We start from the raw sequence: 19,893 nt of genomic DNA on the forward strand, positions 1-19,893 counted from the left end.
TTCTAAACCAGGGGTCTTAAACTCGCGGCCTGCGGGCCACATGCGGCCCGCCTAACAATCTTGTACTGATTTTTTTTGGTTTTCAACTGCAGTGAGAAAAGTGTTGCGTAACAGTTGCCTTTTGTAGACCTAGTGCGGCCCGCCAAATGGCTGTGATCTTGCTCTGCGGCCCACATGCTGAGTTGAGTTTGAGACCCCTGTTCTAAACTCACAGATCCAAAAAGCTCACAAACCCCGAGCACATGAAACACAAAGAAAAATACACCAAGTCATATCACAATCGTACTGCTCAAAACTAAGGGTAAAGAGAAAAATCTTAAAAGGAGTCAGAAAACAATAGCATGTATGTATACAAAGGAACAAAACAAGGACAGCAGACTTCTAGGCAGAAACAATGCTAGTAATGAGGCAGTGGAAAAACCTCTCTAAAATATTGAAAGAAAAAAAAAACAAAAAAACACCTAGAATACTTAGCAAAAATATGTCCAAAAAATGAAAGCAAAAAAAAAAGTTTTCAGACATACAAAAGCTAAAAAACTTCATTGTCAGCAGTCCTGTCTTACAAATGATAATTAATAAATCCTTCAGGCATAAGGAAAATTATACCAATAAAATAAGGTTCTATATAAGAAATAAAATGCACCAGAAAAGCAAACCACATACCTACATTAGGTTTTCTTCCCTTACTATTTATCTCTCTTTAAAAGATAGTTAACTGTTTAAACAAAAATGATACCAATATATTTTGAGGTTTATGACATATATAAAAATAAAAAGTATAAAAAAAATATTCTAAGGCCAGGTAGGAAGAAAGAGAATATGACTAACATGTTCTATATTGCACATGAAGAATAAATCATTTGAAGGTAAACTGTGGCAAGTCAAAAGTGTGTACTGTAAACCCCGTATGGCCAGTGGCTGTTGCCGTCGTGGCCATGCAGGTTCTCATTGGATTCAGGCAGACAGTAAACAAACAGTGGAGCCAAAAAGTGGTGAGTGTTAGGCAAATGAGTTTGTAAAATCTCTATTTTCTGAAGTTTGCTCACTTTTATTGTTAAAAATGGCCGCTGCTGGCCCTGGCCGGTTGGCTCAGTGGTAGAGCGTCGGCTGGTGTGCAGAGGTCCCGGGTTCGATTCCCGGCCAGGGCACACAGGAGAAGCGCCCATCTGCTTCTCCACCCCTCCCCTTCTCCTTCCTCTCTGTCTCTCTCTTCCCCTCCCGCAGCCGAGGCCCCATTGGAGCACAGATGGCCCGGGCGCTGGGGATGGCTCCTTGGCCCCTGCCCCAGGCGCTGGAGTGGCTCTGGTTGCAACAGAGCAGCGCCCCGGAGGGGCAGAGCATCGCCCCCTGGTGGGCGTGCCGGGTGGATCCCGGTCGGGCGCATGCGGGAGTCTGTCTGTCTCTCCCCGTTTCCAGCTTCAGAAAAAAAAAAAAAAAAAATGGCCGCTGCCCAGGTAAATTGTGCTGCCAGGGGAAACTGCTAATTATCTTCTTGCTTCAGAAGGGCCATTATTATGCTAATGTGTGCTGGAGGAGGGGTTTTCATGCCAAAAAGTTTTAAGAAGGAGAAAGGAGAGGAAGGAAGCCATGTTTTTGCAGAGTGAGAGAAAGAAGGCAAGATGGCAGGGTGCTGAAGAAGCAACCAAGGAGGCAGGGAAAGAGAAAGCAGCCAGTTTATGCAGAGAATAAGGAGCTATGTTGGCAGATAGAGAACCAGAGGTGACTTAGACTAGTGGGGGCCTTTGAGTCTAGGAAAAAACAGAAAAGATTCACCTGGTTGTGGAACCAGAGAATGCGTGAGTGGGTTTTGGTGCCCTGTGTGTGTTTTACTCACCGGCCAGTTGCAAGGCTAGACAAAACTAATGATCCACCAGTTTTTAGTTCTGCAGTTTCTTTACCGTATGTCTGAAACAAATGGGAACCTGCACGTGCCTGGCTGTGATGGCCAAGGGGACTGGCCATGCATTTGGTATAATCGGCAGGATTCAAACCAGCACGAGAAAGAGAGAGGAAATGGGAAACCAGAGGGGACTGAGGCTGGTGGGGGGCCTTTGATTCTAGAAAGACTCGGAAAAGATTCTCTTGAATGTGGAACCAGAGAATGTGTAAATGAGTTTTTGGAGCCCTGTGTGTTTATGTTTACTCACTGGCCAGGTGTGAGGCTAGAATAAAGGAATGGCCCACCAGTTTTTAGCTCCACAGTTTCTTTACCATCTGTCCGAATCAAATGGAAACCTGCACGTGCCTGGCTGTGATGGCTGTGACTACTGGCCATACAGTGAGCCATTCCGTTTATTAAAGTCTTGTACCGGAGGACGAGCAAACAGGCAGGGAAGACTGCTTCCCTCTCATTCAGAGCTCCCAAAGCCCTGGTACATTCTCTGATTCCTCCTAAAATCAAAAGGCCTCTACCAGCCTCAGCAAAGCTCTCAAAGCCCCTCAGCTCCAGTTCCACATCTGCACTCCTTCTCCTCCTCCTGCAAAACCCAGGCTGGGGAAAAAATCCCTCCTTCTGCAAACATTAGCAATACAATGGCCCCTCCCAAGCAGGAAGGTAGTACACAATTTGCAATCTGCCACCCTGAGGGCAGCACCACAGCCTTTCAGATTACATACACATGGTACTACCCAGGCCAATGCAAAATATAAATGAGGAAACCTAAAAAAGATTTTACAAACTTATTTGCTCAACAAACCCTAAAGCAACCTATGAAATAGCTAATAAGCCAGAGAACAGAAACATAAAACCACTCAATTACCATATTTTTCGCTCCTTAAGACACACTTTTTCCCCCCAAAAGTGAAGGGGAAAATGCCCGTGCATCTTATGGAGCGCAAAATACAGTATTTTATTAAATATTTTAACACACCATTTGGTTCAGAATATTTTTTTTATTTTCCTCCCTAAAACCCTAGGTGTCTCTTAATGGTCAGGTAAGTCTTATGGAGCAAAAAATACCGTAATTCAAAAGAAAGCAGAAAAAAGAGGAAAGACAAGCTACCAATAAAAAGAAAATCAGCAAAAAGACCCAGAATAGAAATGAAACAAAAATAAAGGTCAAGAAAATCCTATACTTAGCACTTTAAATCACTTTTTTATATCAATAAAAAGGAGAATGCAGTTTTTTCAACAAACTGAGTAGCAAACTAATTCAATCTAGGTGTTGATGACAGAGGTCTTGTTTACACAAAATAAAACAAAAAGATTTCACACTTTGATGGCTAACAAAGGTCTTTTTGCCAGTATTATTAGAGAAAGGTTAGAAATATTTCACATACTAAATTTTTTCAAAAAAAAGCCCATAAAACCATTCTACTCAATAGGCTTAGAAAAAGAAAATTTTATTTTTTGTCTACATTATCAAAATCAAATATATAGCACCTCTCCTGACCTGTGGTGGAGCAGTGGATAAAGCGTTGACCTGGAATGCTGAGGTCGCTGGTTCAGAACCCAGGGCTTGCCCAGTCAAGTTGATGCTTCCTGCTCCTCCCCCCTTCTTTCTCTCTCCCCTCTCTCTAAAAATGAATAAATAAAAATATTTTAAATATATATATATATAGCACCTCAGAAGAAATGCAGAACTTTACTTCTTAAACTATTTCCCTGTATAACTGAACTCCAGAAACTTTTACTTACCATTGAAAAACAAAGCTATACCAGGGGTCTCAAAGTCGGGCCCGCGGGCCGCATGCGGCCCGCCCACCAATTTTGTGCGGCCCGCAGACTAATCAAACTTCGTGGATTAGTCTGCGGGCCAGGCCTAAGGGCAGGGAGAATAGCAGCTGCTGAATAAAGTAGTCTCTAGGCTGTTTACTGCAGGGCACAATGTGACCTACTTGGGCCATCCATTCATCAAATATTCCAGGTATGATTCCAGATGCTGCTCAGAAGACACTCCAGGAGGCCTGATGAGAACTCCTTCTGCACAGCACCTTTCTGGGGTTGCTAAATGGATAAACTGTTAACCCTAACTGGTCAACAAGAAACAAAACAGCAATGAACACCAAAACAGCAGCAGATATAGGACACAGGGCCTCCCAAGAGACAGATGGCTCCAGGAAAACAGTAAGGAGCCTGCTGATTGCCATAATCAATGGAACACACTGCCCATCTTTATTCAAAGCTCTATTAACTAAGATGATGTGTCATAAGGTTTTTAACTGTACAAGCTGACTGTTTTTGCTCCTCACACCTCTATGCCTCACCCAGAGAATGTGAACTTAAATCAAGTTTCACTAGGTACACATGTACCTTAGCAGACCTAGCTTACCTGTATACTCCCATAGGCCCTTGTAAAGCCAGTAGCCATGGCCACCATCACAGCTGTCTGGCCAGTGTAGGTTCGCATTAGATTCAGACAGACGGTAATGAAACAACGGAGCCAAGAATTGGTGGGCCATCACCTTTAATCCTAGCTTGCACCTGGTGGGCAAGAACTACACAAAGTGGGAAAACACTTCCCTTTCCATTCAGGGATCCCAAAGCCACTGACTTATCCAAATTTCCTAGAATCAAAGTGATAGATACATGAATTCCAAACTGCCCTCTTGCTGTTCCGCTTATCTGTCAGACCTCACCCTTACAGGACTATCGCCCCTGAGACAAAGGAATTCCAAAAAGTTGACAACCCGCCCCAAGGAGGGGCTCCGGACATACCAGGGCTTTTGGTTCAACACCCACATGCTCGAAGCCCCCCAAGGAGGAGCATTCCGGACATACCAGGACTTTTGCCTCAAGTATCCCCTCAGGCTTTCCCAAACACTATATAACTCGCCCCTAGTCTGTAACCGGTGCTCTTCTCCCCCAGGAGAAGTGCCCGGCAGGGTTCCTTTCTTCCTTTCAATAAAGCCTGTTACTCTGGTCTTTCGGACTCCCATGGATTCCAACATTTGGTGCCGAAACCCGGGACAGGGTACTAACTGCCTGGACGATCCCTCTTTGCCTTTCAAACTTACAACCAGGGAAGCAATGGGCAGCGGCAGCTCATCCCGGGCTTACTCCCTGATTCTGTTTGGACGTGTAATTGTGGGTTGATTGGCCGGCAGTCTAACCCTGTCCTGAACCCCTGCTGGACCAGAAAGGTAAGGAGTTTCTCCCTTCCCCTTCCCCGGTTGGCCTCTAAATTTCTCTCTAAAAATACCCCTTTCTGGTCGGACGGTTTTCTCTGATACGCCTCACGTTTTGAGGGGTTTGACTCAGTCTCAGTGGACTGCACGGAAGACTAGGCGCCTAGCCAAACCTCTCCACTCTCTCGGACTTCTCGTCCTCGGAGCTCCCTGACAGGTGGTGACGACCTCTATCAGGGACGACTCCCCCACACGGAGATTCTCTCCTCTTGAGACAGTGACAAAAGGCGGGGACGCCCCCTCTTGCTCACCTGTCTCCACTATGGGCTCTTCAGAGTCTAAGCCTTCCGACCAAACCCCTCTAGGATGTCTCATAAAAATCCTTGCCAAATTCGGTCTCTCAGACCTCAAACCAAAGAAATTAATCTTCTCCTCTATCACGGCATGGCCTCAGTACAGACTAGACAATGACTCCCATTGGCCTGAAAACAGGACATTCGATTATAATATCCTAAGAGATCTTGACAATTTTGCCACCGGACAGGGAGGGCATCAGAAGTTCCTTACGTGCAGGCTTTCTTCTCCTTTCGCTCCTGTCCTTAATTTCTGTACTTTCTGTTCTACACGCAGGCCGGTTTTGGCCAAAGAAACCTCACCTAAAACCTCTGCTCCTAATCTTTCCTTCTCCGTGGACTCCCAACTCTCTCCTTCTCCTGCCTGACCCCCGGGGCACCCCTCTCTCGGGACCCCTCTCTAGTCTCTCAGCAAATCTTTTTGCTGGAGTCTCTTCCCTCCAGAAAGCCTCTTTCCTTCACTAAATCCTGTTTTCTCATTCATCAGTCTCTCTTTCTCCTCCCCTGCTGGCCAGGGGCCTCTCCCTTCTCCACTGTGTTCTTCGTCCTCTCCCCCCTCCAAAGAAGCAAGCTGTGGCTTTGGCTGCGGTGCCTGTCTCATCTCTGACCTCTCTTCCCTCCTTACAAACTGCAGTTCTGTCTGTCTCCTCTCCAACCCCTCCTCCTTCCTTATAAACTATGACTGTGCCTCTTTCCTCCTCGCCCTCTCCTCTCTCCTCAGAGCTCTAAATCCTTTTGAATCCTCTGACCATGTGGCGCCACACCAATACTTTAACCTCCTTCTCTCCTCCTGCAGATTCTGACTTTCCTTCTTTCCATCCAGCTGCTCACACTGTCCATCCATCTGCCTTCTCTCTTCCTCCCCTCTATGCTGGCAACTTCCTGCCATCTCGAAAAACTTAAAAAAGCAGAATTATATTAAGCTATGTAAGTAATCCGTCTTGTCTCATTGTTTGTCAGAAAATATTTCTAGTGAATTGAAACAAGTAAAGCGCGCTCATTTAAATTTCTTAATTCATAATATGTGAAGTCTTTGTTTAATGTGTAACTGTGTCTGTTTCTAAGGCCTTAAACCAGTAATTACCCACCTCATAAACCAGGTTTACTCATCCCCATGGAATCTCCCTGCAATACCCCCATCTTTCCTGTTCGAAAACCTTCAGTTTTTCACCTCCTACAAGCCTTACACCTAGTCAATGAGGCAGTAATTCCCCTCCATCCAGTAGTCCCTAATCTCTACAAGTTACTATCATACATTCCCTCAGACACCACTCACTTCAGGGTTCTAGCCCTCAAGAATGCCTTCTTTACCATTCCTCTACACCCTGACTCTTACTTTCTGTTTGCCTTTACCCAGACACTAATGCAGCCCAGCAATTTACATGGACTATTTTACCCCAGGGGATCAGAAACAGCCCACACCTGTTTTGGCAGGCACTAGCTCAGGATTTAGCAGCATGCAATCTCAAAACTAGTACTACTCTTTTACAATATATAAATAACCTACTCCTCTGCAGCCCCCTCCGTGCCTGCCTCAAGGAGACTCACCACCACCCTTCTTAACTTCCTCACTATGAAGTGTTATCCTGTCTTCTCTGCTAAGGCTCAACTTTATTCTCAGTCCCTAGTCTATCTAGGCATTACTTTAACCCTCACCACCTGAAGTCTCACCCTAGCTCAAACTCAGACCCTCCACAGTCTCCAACCACCTACCACCACAGATCAAATCTTTTCTTTCCTCGGTCTAATAGGCTTCTTTAAACACTGAATTCCCAATTTTGCTCTCTTAGTCAAACCCCTCAGTGAGATCTTCTGAGCATGGCTTTTAAGGTCTATAGTGACCAAGAAAGTAACAGAAAAGGCAAATAAGGCCCAAAAGAAGTCAGGAAATACCAGCTTTTGGCTCCAGCGCCCTAAGGGGTTTCATAGCATTTCATCAAGGCCCTGCTCCAGAGTGGAAAGAAAGGTCATTGAACTGAAGCCTGCCAGGCTTCCTGGCCCCACCGGTTGACACACCTGTGCGGTGAAAAGAGGGACACGAGAAGGTAAGCTGCCCCCTTTCTCCATGGAGGGAGGGTTCAGTCTCTTCTAGCCCTGCTCCAGCTACCTGTGACCTGACCTTGCCCAGCATGCTGGGAATTGCCACTGAAGGCCCAAGGACATCGTTCGTTCACGAGCCTAAGGTATTTCTTCCAAAAGCAGATAAGCTAATCTCATTTCTTGTAAACACAAGGGCCATCTACTATGCCTTGCCTGAATATTTAAGTTCTATTTATCCCTCAAAGATCTCTACTGTGGGTATTGACAGTCTGATTTTATTGCTTTATTTAATGTTTAGTATCTCCTTTGTTCCTCCTATCTCAATGCCCCATGCCTATTATAGGCTGGGATCTGCTGGTAATTCCAGCTAGAAGCAGTGGTCACTAGGACTTAAACTCTAAGTGCAAAGTGTAGAAATGTAACACCCTTTCCCTAAGTACTTGCAGGTTTTATAGGTCACTCAGCAAACTGTTCGAAGACTGTCCAAGAGGCACTTCCAGCATTACATCACCCAAGGACTGACTTTCACATGGACAGGTCCACACACCGTAATCCTGACAACTCACTCCCACTGCACCTTTCAACCTACCTCACCAAATCAGGAACTTTCTATTCGTGTGGGACCAACACCTATCTGCATCTCCATACTATTAATAATTAGACAAAAACCTATACCGTAATCTATCTCACCCTAAATATCAACCTAATCCCACCCCATGAGCCTCTTCCAGTTCCTAATATACTATCCATCAATGTAAGGACCAAACAAGCTATACAGATAATTTCTCTTCTTATTGCTTTAGAAATCTCTACAAAAGTAGATCTAGGGACAAGGGGACTAGCCACACTGCCCTGTCTTATTCCTATTTTCTCTCTCTCTCTCTCTCTCTCTCTCTGAAGCCCAGCGAATTCGTAAGCATGGAATCAGTGGTTTCACACAAACTGGGCGTCTTACTATTGCCTTTCATTAGTTCACTCACTCTCCTATTTACTTTTCTAACTTTTAAACCCTGCCTCTTACATTTGTTTACTAGTTTCTTACAGAACTGCATGCAGACCTTCACCAATCAGACAACTGGAAAAATCTACCTAACCCTACACATCAACCCTGAAACCTGCTCTTGTGAAACAGAAAAATCTGAAACCCTATATCAGCAAACCTCCTAAATTCTATCTTTCAACCTCTACAGGTCCCCAAACCCTAAAGCTCTCCCGTATCCCTGAAGAACTAGGAGAATGAATAGCATTCACCTCTTAATGCTTTTCAGTCTTTTTACTTTTCCCATAGTCAAAGGACAAGATCACTGGGTCTTCTTGGCTGAAGAAGAGCCTACAAACAGGCATGAAACATTTCTTTTAACTCAAGCTAACTACTCTCTCCAGGGCTGCCAGGAAAAATATCTCTAACTTTACCATGGAAGAACTTTCACACACACACCCCTATACAACCCTCCTTATCTCTGCAGTCCTGATCTCCAAATACTTGCCTCTTTCTTTATTAAGTTCCTACAGGTTGGGATGAGAGAAATCTCTAGGATTACCTACAATCAAATGCTCCTACACTCCTATTCCCCAGTACCCCAAGGAGAAGTTCATGAGGGAAATATCAAATAGGTAGGGATGACAGCAGGAAGAAGCCGCCCCTCAGCCCGAGAATTTCCCTCCTGAATGTTCTCCAAACCCTCTTCCTTTTTAACCACACATATTCAGTTCTTCTAAAAATTTACATCAACAGGTTCCCTGTCTCTTAAAATCTCCACATGTCCTCTCATTTGAGAGGAACCAGACCAGCATGTCTCATGAGGCTCATACAGGAGACCATGGATCACCATGTCACTCTGTCCACTCGGCACTAGCAGCAAGCAACTAATAATTATTACCTCGCAAAATTTTTTTACTTCCTCACTCAGGTTTTCAGAGACATCACCTGGTTCAGACCTTACAGCATGGAAATTGATGACCTCCTTAACTGGATGAGGGACTTGGCTTGGCAAGGTTCCCTTCTTGAGTTCTCTCCAGAAGAAGCAATAATTTTTCAATCTTTTCTCCTCTTTCTCCTCATCACCCCTCACCATATATTATAAAATTAATAACTGCCTTTCTTTTATATGTAACCACAGAGTCAAGAAATGATAGATACGTGAATTCCAAACTGCCCTCTTGCTGTTCCGCTTATCTGTCAGACCTCACCCTTACAGGACTATCGCCCCTGAGACAAAGGAATTCCAAAAAGTTGACAACCCGCCCCAAGGAGGGGCTCCGGACATACCAGGGCTTTTGGTTCAACACCCACATGCTCGAAGCCCCCCAAGGAGGAGCATTCCGGACATACCAGGACTTTTGCCTCAGTATCCCCTCAGGCTCTCCCAAACACTACATAACTCGCCCCTAGTCTGTAACCGGTGCTCTTCTCCCCCAGGAGAAGTGCCCGGCAGGGTTCCTTTCTTCCTTTCAATAAAGCCTGTTACTCTGATCTTTCGGACTCCCATGGATTCCAACACAAAGGTATCTACCTCACCAGCCTTATTCACCTGTGTTCCCCATCTCCTTCTCTCTGCACAAACTCTGCACAAAACTAGCTTCTCACTCAGCACTCCACCATGTTGGCTACTTCTCCTCTCCTCCACGTGGCCTTTCTCTGCTCTCCTCTAGCATGGGCTTCTCCTAGAACTTAATCACTCTTCTCCCAGAACAATGTGATCTCTCTTCCTTTTAAAACTTTTGGCATGAAAGCCCTGCCCCAACACATATTAACATAATCATGCCCATCCCAAGCAATCACCTGGGCGACGGGCTTCCACGTGGGCAGCGCCATCTTTAATAAAGTGAGCATAATATATTTTAACTGTCCAACAGCCCTGCTCTTGCCCATCTGCAGTACCACACTCTTCAAATTGTTTGCTCTGTGTACCTCCAGGCACGAGCTGACTGCTCTTCCTGCTCACTGCCTCCAGTGAGCAATGGTGCCTAGCACATAGCACGTATACATCAAGTACTGCAGTAACAAATGACTGAAGGGCCTTACCAGGTGGTGGTGCAATGGATAGTGTAGGACTGGGACCCAGAGGACCCAGGTTCAAAACCCTGAGGTCGTCGGCTTGAGTGTAAACTTACCAGCTTGAGCGCAGGGTCACTGGCTTGAGCATGGGATCATAGACATGACCCCATAGTTGCTGAATTAAGCCCAAAATTGGCTGGCTAGAGTTCAAGGTCACTCTGGCTTGAGCAAGGGGTCACTCATTCTGCTGTAGCCCCCACCATCAAGGCACATATGAGAAAGCAATCGATGAACAACTGAGGTGCTGTGACAAATAATTGATGCTTCTCATCTCTCCCTTTCTGTCTGTTTGTCCCTATCTGTCCCTCTCACTCTGTCACAATATATAAATGAATTAATTAATTAATTAATTAATAAAATGACTGAAGGGAATTTAGTAGCGCAGCCTGAACTCTCTACAGAGGAATGTAGACCAGATACTAGTCCTGACTTGTTGGCTCAGTGGTAGAGCGTTGGCCTGGCGTGTGGATGTCCCAAGTTCAATTCCCGGTCAAAGGCAAGTTGGCCTCAGGCACTGAGGATGGCTCTATGGCCTTTGCCTCAGGTGCTAAAAAAAAATGGCTGATTGCAATGAAGCATCAGACCCACACAAGGCTTGTCCGGAGGATCCTGGTCAGGTACATGCGGGAGTCTGTCCCTATGCCTCCCCTCCTCTCAGTAAAATTTAAAAAAATAAACAGCCTTGGCCAGTTGGCTCAGTGGTAGAGCGTCGGCCTGGTGTGCAGGAGTCCTGGGTTCGATTCCCAGCCAGGGCACACAGGAGAAGCGCCCATCTGCTTCTCCATCCCTTCCCCTCTCCTTCCTCTCTGTCTCTCTCTCTCTTCCCTTCCCGCAGCCAAGGCTCCATTGGAGCAAAGTTTGCCCGGGCGCTGAGGATGGCTCCATGGCCTCTGCCTCAGGCACTAGAATGGCCCTGGTTGCAACAGAGCAACGCCCCAGATGGGCAGAGCTCGCCCCCTGGTGGGCATACCAGGTGGATCCCGGTCGGGCACATGCAGGGAGTCTGTCTGACTGCCTCCCCATTTCTAACTTCAGAAAAATACAAAAAAAAAAAAAAATAGTAATAATAATAAAAAATAAACAGATACTCGCCTGACCAGGCAGTGGTGCAGTGGATAGAGCATCAGCCTGGGACAAGAGGACTCAGGTTTGAAACCCTAAGGTCACCAGCTTGAGCACGGGCTCATCTGGCTTAACACAGGCTCACCAACTTGAGCACAGAGTCACTGGCTTGAGCATGAGATCATAGACATGATCCCATAGCAGCTGGCTTGAGCCCAAAGGTCTCTTGTGGGAGACAGGTTGTAAACTAAAAAAATGCTTATAGCCTAGGGCTTAGTTTAAGACTAAGATCTTCCCCACACCCTTGACTGTTGCATGGTAGGGAGTGGTGCACTCTTAAGAGAATTCCCATTTATACCTTAGATATGTGACTTTGTATCAGAGACTTACTTGTTTTACAAATAGATTTGTTCTCTGCACTATATAATAAAGCTGGCCGGAGGTTTTGGCCCTTTTTCCTGTATGCCATCAGACTACAAGAGGCCTCCTGATCCCATCCTTTTTCCTTCTGTGTTTTATTTTCTAATCCTCCACCATTCCCATCCAAGACCTGCAAAATTCTTTGTCATACTGGTTTGCGACAGTCGCTGGCTTGAACCCCAAAGTCGCAGGCTTGAGCCCAAGGTCACTGGCTTGGTCACTCGTTCTGCTGTAGCCCCCAGTTAAGGCAGATATGAGAAAGCAGTCAATAAATAACAAAGGTGCCACAATGAAGAATTGATGCTTCTCATCTCTCTCCCTTCCTGTCTATCTATCCCTGTCTGTCCCTCTTTCTGTCTCTCTTTCTCTGTCTCTGTCACAAAAAAACAAAAAAAACAAAAACAAAACCAGATACTAAGCCCTCAAATCACTAGAGTAAAGAGCTGAACATCCACAAGTTTGTTCTGGAAACTATGTGAAAGAGCCATGAGAATGGATACAACAGCAAACACAGGGTGGGGCAGGTTTATACTGGCGAGTACGTGTAACAGTTTATTCTTGTATTGTTATTTATTAATTACAGGCACTCCTCAGGTTACAACATAGAAAATGACATAATGACGTTTCAAGTTTACGCTCACTCCCATAAAAACTTAAGAAAACTGAGACATGCCCTGGCCAGTTGGCTCAGCAGTAGAGCGTTGGCCTGGCATGTAGATGTCCTAGGTTCAATTCCCAGTCAGGGCACACAAGAGAAGTGACCATCTGCTTCTCCACTCCTCTTCCGTTCCCTTCTCGCTCTCTATCTCTCTCTTCCTCTCCTGCAATCATGGCTTGGTTAGAGCAAGCTGGTCCCAAGCACTGAGGATGGCTCCATGGCCTCACATCAGGCGCTCTTAACTCGGTTGCCGAGCAATGGAGCAACGGCCCCAGATGGACAGAGCATCGCTCCATAAGGGGCTTGCAGGGTGGTTCCCGGTCAGGGAACATGTGAGAGTCTGTCTCTGCCTCCCCGTTTCTCACTTAAGGAAAATAAAAAAAATTAAAATTAAAAATATAAAATTAAATAAAAATTAAAAAATTGAGATGTGAGTATTTCGGCTTATGCTGTTAGCATCATACTTAATACGTGGGTAAACTAGTTCCACACTAGCCTGGAACAAACAATTCTTTAAGAATGTAGAGAGGCCTGCAACAGATCCTGTACCCTCTTCATCAGCTGCTTCTCGAGATGAAACATCCATAGTAGAGGTAGAATCATCTCCAGTGTCTCCTGCATGTACCTATGCAATTCTGATTCACCTGACCCAGTATCTTCAGCACCTTCTGCAGGTTCTCCTGCCTCCCAAGTTTCCTCCTCCCAAATAGGCATGCTCTCCCACCTTGCAATGCCCCTTCCAGTGTGCAAGCCAACCACAGGAATAAAGGGAATAAATTCTTTTTTACACTCTTCTGTCATTTTTTTGTTACTACCGCACAGTGTAAAGTACAATATACTTATGTCCTTTTCCTGTGGCTTAGTTGTGTTTTTATGTTCTAGATCAGGGGCAGTTCAACCTTTTTATACCTACTGCCCACTTCTGTATCTCTGTTAGTAGTAAAATTTTCTAACTGCCCACTGGTTCCACAGTCATGGTGATCTATAAAGTAGGGAAGTAACTTTACTTTATAAAATTTATAAAGCAGAGTTATAGCAAGTTAAAGCATATCATAATAATTACTTACCAAGTACTTTATATCGGATTTTCGCTAAGTTTAGCAGAATAAATCTTTATAAAACAACTTACTATAGTTAAATCTATCTTTTTAATTATACTTTGGTTGCTCCGCTATCGCCCACCATAAAAGCTGGAATGCCCACTAGTGGGCAGTAGGGACCAAGTTGACTACCACTGGTCTAGATTATGATTTTACAACTGTGTTAGAATAGGTCAATGACTTAGGCTAGGGTGTGTTTTGACTTACATCAAAATTTGGGTTACATCACCGTTGTAGGAACAGAACTGTGTCATAATCCAAGGACCCTCTGCATTCTATTATTTCCCATATGAGCAACTGTAAACCTACTTTCTCCCCACCCAGTATGAACAATATACAGAGATGCTTTTACATGCCAACTTCAGACTGGAAAGGCTCTAGAATGTAAGGTATGTCCTAGCATACCTTCATGAATTGGTGTCACTTGAATGCACATCCTCAACCTCAGGCAATACTCAGTGCCTAATCTGAGATCCCCAATAAACTGTATGTCCCCTGGATGTACACCTCTAACTCAGGTAACATCAATCTTGACGAGATCTCAAACTAAATAGTCATAAAACACAGCAATTATATTAAGAGGGTCAGAGAAAAACAAAGTATTCTGTCATTATCATAGCAGGTAAGAATGAAAGTCTAAGTAAGTTCAAGAATTTTCAAAAAGTATACTATTAATTTTTTTTTTAGGTGAGAGGAAGGGAGATAGTGAGACAGAATGCTGCATGCACCCTGAAAGGGATCCATCCAGCAACTCCCATTTGGGGCCAATGCTGGAGTAACAATCTATTTTTAGCACCTGAGACTATCCTGTTCCCACAGAGCTATTCTCAGGCACCCGGGACCATGCTTGAACCAACAGAGCCACTGGCTGCTGGAGGGGAAGAGGCAGAGATTTGAGAGTGGGAGGGGAAGAGAAACAGATGGTCGTTTCTCTTGTGTGCCCTGATCAAAAATCAAACCAGGGATGTCCATACACTGGGCAACGCTCTATCCACTGAGTCACTGGCCAGGGCCTGCTATTACTACATACATACATACATACATACATACATACATTTATTTATTTATTACTACATACATACATACATTTATTTATTTATTACTACACACACACATACATACATACATACATTTATTTATTTATTTATTTATTTGAGAGACAGGCGGAGAGAAATGAGATGCAGATGCATCAACTTGTAGAACTTTAGTTGTTCAATTGATTGGTTTCTCATATGTGCCTTGACTGGAGGACTCCAGCTGAGCCACTGACCCCTTGAGCTAGCCAGACCCTGGGCTCAAGCCAGTGACCATGGGGTCATGTTGATGATTCCACACTCAAGCCAGCGACCCCATACTCAAACTGGTGAGCCTGCACTCAAGCCAGATGAGCTCACACTCAAGCCAGTGACCTCTGGGTTTCGAACGTGGGTCCTCAGCATCCCAGGTCAAAGCTCTATTCACGGCACCACTGCCCGGTCAGGCTAAATTTAATCAGATTTGATTTGAATGTGTAATGAAAGACATCATAGATACTTCTGACAAAAGAGAATAGATTTTGATTTGTGATTTTTCTTGTGTGTGTGTGTATTTTTTTTTCTAAAGTTGGAAACGGGGAGGCAGTCAGACAGACTCCCGCATGCGCCTGACCAGGATCCACCCGGCATGCCCACCAGGGGGCGAGCTCTGCCCATCTGGGGCGTTGCTCTGTTGCAACCAGGGCCATTCTAGTGCCTGAGGCAGAGGCCATGGAGCCATCCTCAGCGCCCGGGCCAACTTTGTTCCAATGGAGCCTTGGCTATGGGAGGGGAAGAGACAGACAGAGAGGAAGAAGAGGGGGAGGGGTGGAGAAGCAGATGGGCGCTTCTCCTGTGTGTCCTGGCCGGGAATCGAACCCAGGACTCCTACAAACCAGGCCGACACTCTACCACTGAGCCAACAGGCCAGGGCAGATTTGTGTTTTTTTAAATCCTGGTGAGTCAACAGCTTCTGCCTGTGATTAAGGAAAGCTCCAGTCTTCAGCATCATGTGGCAAATGGCTGGCTATTACACAGTGGAATCCCCCAAAAGGCATGAAAAGGAAAAACTGGTTTGGCCTAGTTCCTGATACCAATGACCTCACTAATAGTAAACATGTGGTCTTCACAGGGATAAGAAACTGAATTCACATTTAAAGAAAGGACTTAAACTCACAGTGATGACGAATAATGAGAGTGGGGAAGGTAAAGGCTTCAGGGAAGCACCTACAGGCAGTGGGTCAGAGAACCTAAAGGCATTTAGTTATAATGATGAGAAACAGGAAGACCCAAGCAGATAAAACTTCCACTGTTTTCTCCCTTTCCTGTAAGACTCCAAGGTGTCATCCCATCATGTGGCTCTTCTGCACACGTTGGGGATGCCAAGCCAAAATACAGGCTGAATGTGTTACTCACACAATACAGCCAAAAACTAGAGACAACCACAAGGCTCATCAACTAGTATACACAAACTGAATGTAGCATCATAACCATACTCTGGAAAACTATTCAGCAATAAAAAAGGAATAAACTACCACACTCGGCAGTACAACTATTCAGCAATAAAAAAGGAATAAACTACCACACTCGGCAGTACAATGAACCTCAAAAACACGATGCATAGTAAAAGAAAGCAGACACCAGAGGCCACATGTTGTATGATTCTATCTATATGAAATGTTCAAAAAAGGCACATGTAAAGAGACAGGATTAATGGTTTTCTGTCTGCAGCTCTGGACTAGAACAGGGATGAACTATAAATGAATATGAGGACCTAGCTAAGGTGATGAAAGCATTCTAACACTAACTGGGGGTGATGGCTGCATGGCTCAGTAAATTTGCTAAAAATCCCAGCAATGCAAGCTTAAAATGAGTGAATTTCATGATATACAAATTATACCTCCATAAAGCTGTTAAAAAAGTAAACTGTTGAAGACACTTGTAAATCTCTTGAAGGGCTGTTCAGAAGAACAGCAAGCCTGGCCACAGCACCGCTCTGCACTCTGCCTCTGTTTTCCTTCCCTCGACCTCATTTCCCTGATTGCATCTCCCAAATTAAGTATCACACAGAGGTCAAATACTAAATCACTGCTTTACTCCTGCTTTTGTTTTCTGTGGCTGCTCCAGCTGTTTTTGTTAATTATTGTTCTGGATGAAAAGTAACACCAGAACAAATCCAAAAAAGTTTAAAATCAAAGACACAATCTCTAAGTTAGCTTCTAGGTTGTTGGACTGGTCACTAGAGTCCTAGGGGTTCATTCCCATAAAAATGATTATAAGGTAAACCGAAGAATAAAGAAATAACAGGAAAGAGATGACAGCAGAGATCATTTCTATCTAGTTCTGACAACTAAAAAAAATGAATTTGTCTAGTAAAGAGGAAAGTTTTATAACCTATGTGAGTACTGAGAAGGATAGATACCAAATGAGAGGCAACTTGCCCTCACAGAACCCTGAGCTCGCTGTTTGGAAGCAACTGGTACCAAGTGAAGTGTAAGACTAAAATCAGGACTGGGGTTTAGTGACTGCATGCCCCAGGTTCCCTGTTTCTACCTCAGACAGTCTGGTGACCACCCTACATCATCCCATACCCACAAAAGACCAAAGAATTTGTCCATGAAGAGCCTGAAGGAGAAATGCTCCAGATGAGAGAATATGAGGCAAAGTGGTAGAACACAGGGTGGAAAAGCTACCATAGACTATAGTATCTCCAGGTTCCTTCCTCCGCCCTGAACCTCAAAGTGGGGTTCCCACTCCATCCCACCTGTCCTCCCAATTCCCACCTGTCCTCCCTACACCGAAAGACCACCCACCAACAACCTTCTGCCCTTGTCCACTGAGCCTCCAATTCATTTCCAGTGCCTTACTTTTAAATGTGAGTTGTCATGGCTCTCCAGGCATTTAAGGAAAATCTTCAACATGAAAGGCAAAATCAAAATAAACAGAAAAAATAAAATCTGAAGAAACCAGGGAAAATGCAGGAACACAAGAATCAACCAAAAAACAATAAATCTATACTCAATATCCTCAGAAATAAGACATATTCATGAAAGAACAGATGCACTTAAAAAAAAGTGAGTGTAGCTCTAAATTAAAAGTATGAGAAAATTAAAAATCCAATGAAAATATTGAAATGTAAAGTCAGAGACATCTCATTTTATATAAACAGCATATATATTATACTCACTTTATATATATACATATGTATAGACATGTATGTCTATGTCTATGTATATGTCTATAATACAGAAAATACAGAAAAAAATCAAAGTGACTAATATGACTTCCAAAAACAGGAAACAAAGCAATTGGAGGGAAGGACAAAAAAATGTCCAAGAAAAAAAGGGCATCTCCAGATTTTTAAAAAGACTAACCAAGTACTATAGAACAGTGAATGATAACAAGAGACACTCATAAAAATCAAAGAAAAAAGAGCCTTGACCAGTGCTGGCACAGTGGCTAGAGTGTTGACCCAGATCACTGAGGGCACCAGTTCAAAACTGAGGTTGCCGGCTTGAGTGTTGGGCTTGAGGATTACTGACAAGATCTCAAGGTCGCAACCCAACGTCCCAAGGTTGCCAGCTTGAGCAATGCATGTTGCTGGTTCAGCTTGAGCACCCACCTCACCGCCTCAAGGCAGGTCAAAGCCCGTACAAGGAGCAATCAACACACAACTAAAGTGAAGCAACTACAAGTTGATGCTTTTCACTCTCTCTCCTCCCTCTCCCCCCTTTCTTCATTTCTCCAAAAATACTGTTCTTCATTGAATTTCTTTAAAATAAAAAAATAAAGAGAATATCCTAAAAGCTTCCCCAAAGAAGTTTAACCCGCATCACAAACAACACAGCACTGTATTTAAAATTCCAAAGGAAAACGATATTCTTCAACCTAGAATACTGTCCATCATATAGTTAACACAATCCCAGACAAAGGAATGATAAAGACATTTTCAGCTACCCAAGGACTTATAAAACCTTTACAGCCCATGTACCTTTCTCATAAAGCTACTGGAGGATATGCTTCAGGAAGATAAGGTAGCAAACCAAAAAAGAAGACTGTGGTACCCAGGAAATAGAAATGTTCCAGGTCAACAGCTATATGCCAGGTCTAAGGGACAACCAAACCTGGACATCTGTGAGATACTCCTAGGGGGAAAAAAGTAGAATCAATAGATTATCTGACACACTAAATCATCTGACTTACTTAAGCATTTGGAAAAAATTGTTTAAAAAGGCTTAACTTTGCAGGCATTTGGTCTTTCAGGGTAGTGGTTTTCAACCGCCGGTACAGGGACCAGTGCCAGTCTGCCAGAAATTTCATGCTGATCCATGAAAGAGTTGGACCAGAGGTTGAAAACCACTGTTTTAGGACACTTGAGGGGGAATGTAAAGACAGAAAACTAAGCTAAAGAATAAGCAAAGCAACATAAGGGGAAGAAATGTTTAAAAAAGGAAATGAACTCATATTAGACTGCTTAGCTCAAAGATGTATGATATTTACATAGTCACGATAACATATACAAAATGATAAACTTTCTTGTTTAAGGGAAGAGGTGAGTATAAGAGCTAAATTTTCAACCACTATACAGCTACACTAGTAGTTCAATAACTGTACTGGTAAAAGTAAGTATATAAAATTGATGAATCAAGAAATAACCACATGAGCACATAGTTTAGAAACATGACAGTAAATTTCAGATGTGGCACCTAAAAGCATTTGGGACCAGGATAACCACTCCAAGTTGTGACATTGAGAATTTTAGTATCACTAAATTGTGTAACTATGTGCATTCATAACTTTGATAAGATTTCAAGCCCATACTTACCATACAATGAAAATAAAGTTTTTAACTCATCACGTAAAAGTAACTTTTTCTTTTAATTATTTAAATTTAAAAGAATAATTTGTCACCTGACCTGTGGTTACACAGTGGATCAAGCGACAACTAGGAATGCTTAAGTTGCCAGTTCAAAACCCCATGCTTGGCTCTGGCCGGTTGGCTCAGTGGTAGAGCGTCAGCCTGGCATGCAGGAGTCCCAGGTTCGATTCCCGGCCAGGGCACACAGGAGAAGCGCTCATCTGCTTCTCCCCCCCCCCCCTTCCTTCCTGTCTCTCTCTTCCC

General features: G+C 44.0%; 1 protein-coding gene and 1 non-coding gene across 45 annotated transcripts in view; one reads left to right on the forward strand and one right to left on the reverse strand.

Annotated features, from left to right (window-relative positions):
* The window catches only part of MAP4K4 (mitogen-activated protein kinase kinase kinase kinase 4), a 224,485-nt gene that overhangs the window by 196,793 nt on the left and 7,799 nt on the right, over positions 1–19,893 (reverse strand). The window lies entirely within an intron of this gene.
* Positions 1,074–1,148, forward strand: TRNAP-UGG (transfer RNA proline (anticodon UGG)). Its single transcript has one exon. It is a non-coding gene; the product is annotated as a tRNA-Pro (tRNA).

Source organism: Saccopteryx leptura, chromosome 3 (assembly GCF_036850995.1).
Source record: "Saccopteryx leptura isolate mSacLep1 chromosome 3, mSacLep1_pri_phased_curated, whole genome shotgun sequence".
Classification (NCBI taxonomy): Eukaryota; Metazoa; Chordata; class Mammalia; order Chiroptera; family Emballonuridae; genus Saccopteryx; species Saccopteryx leptura.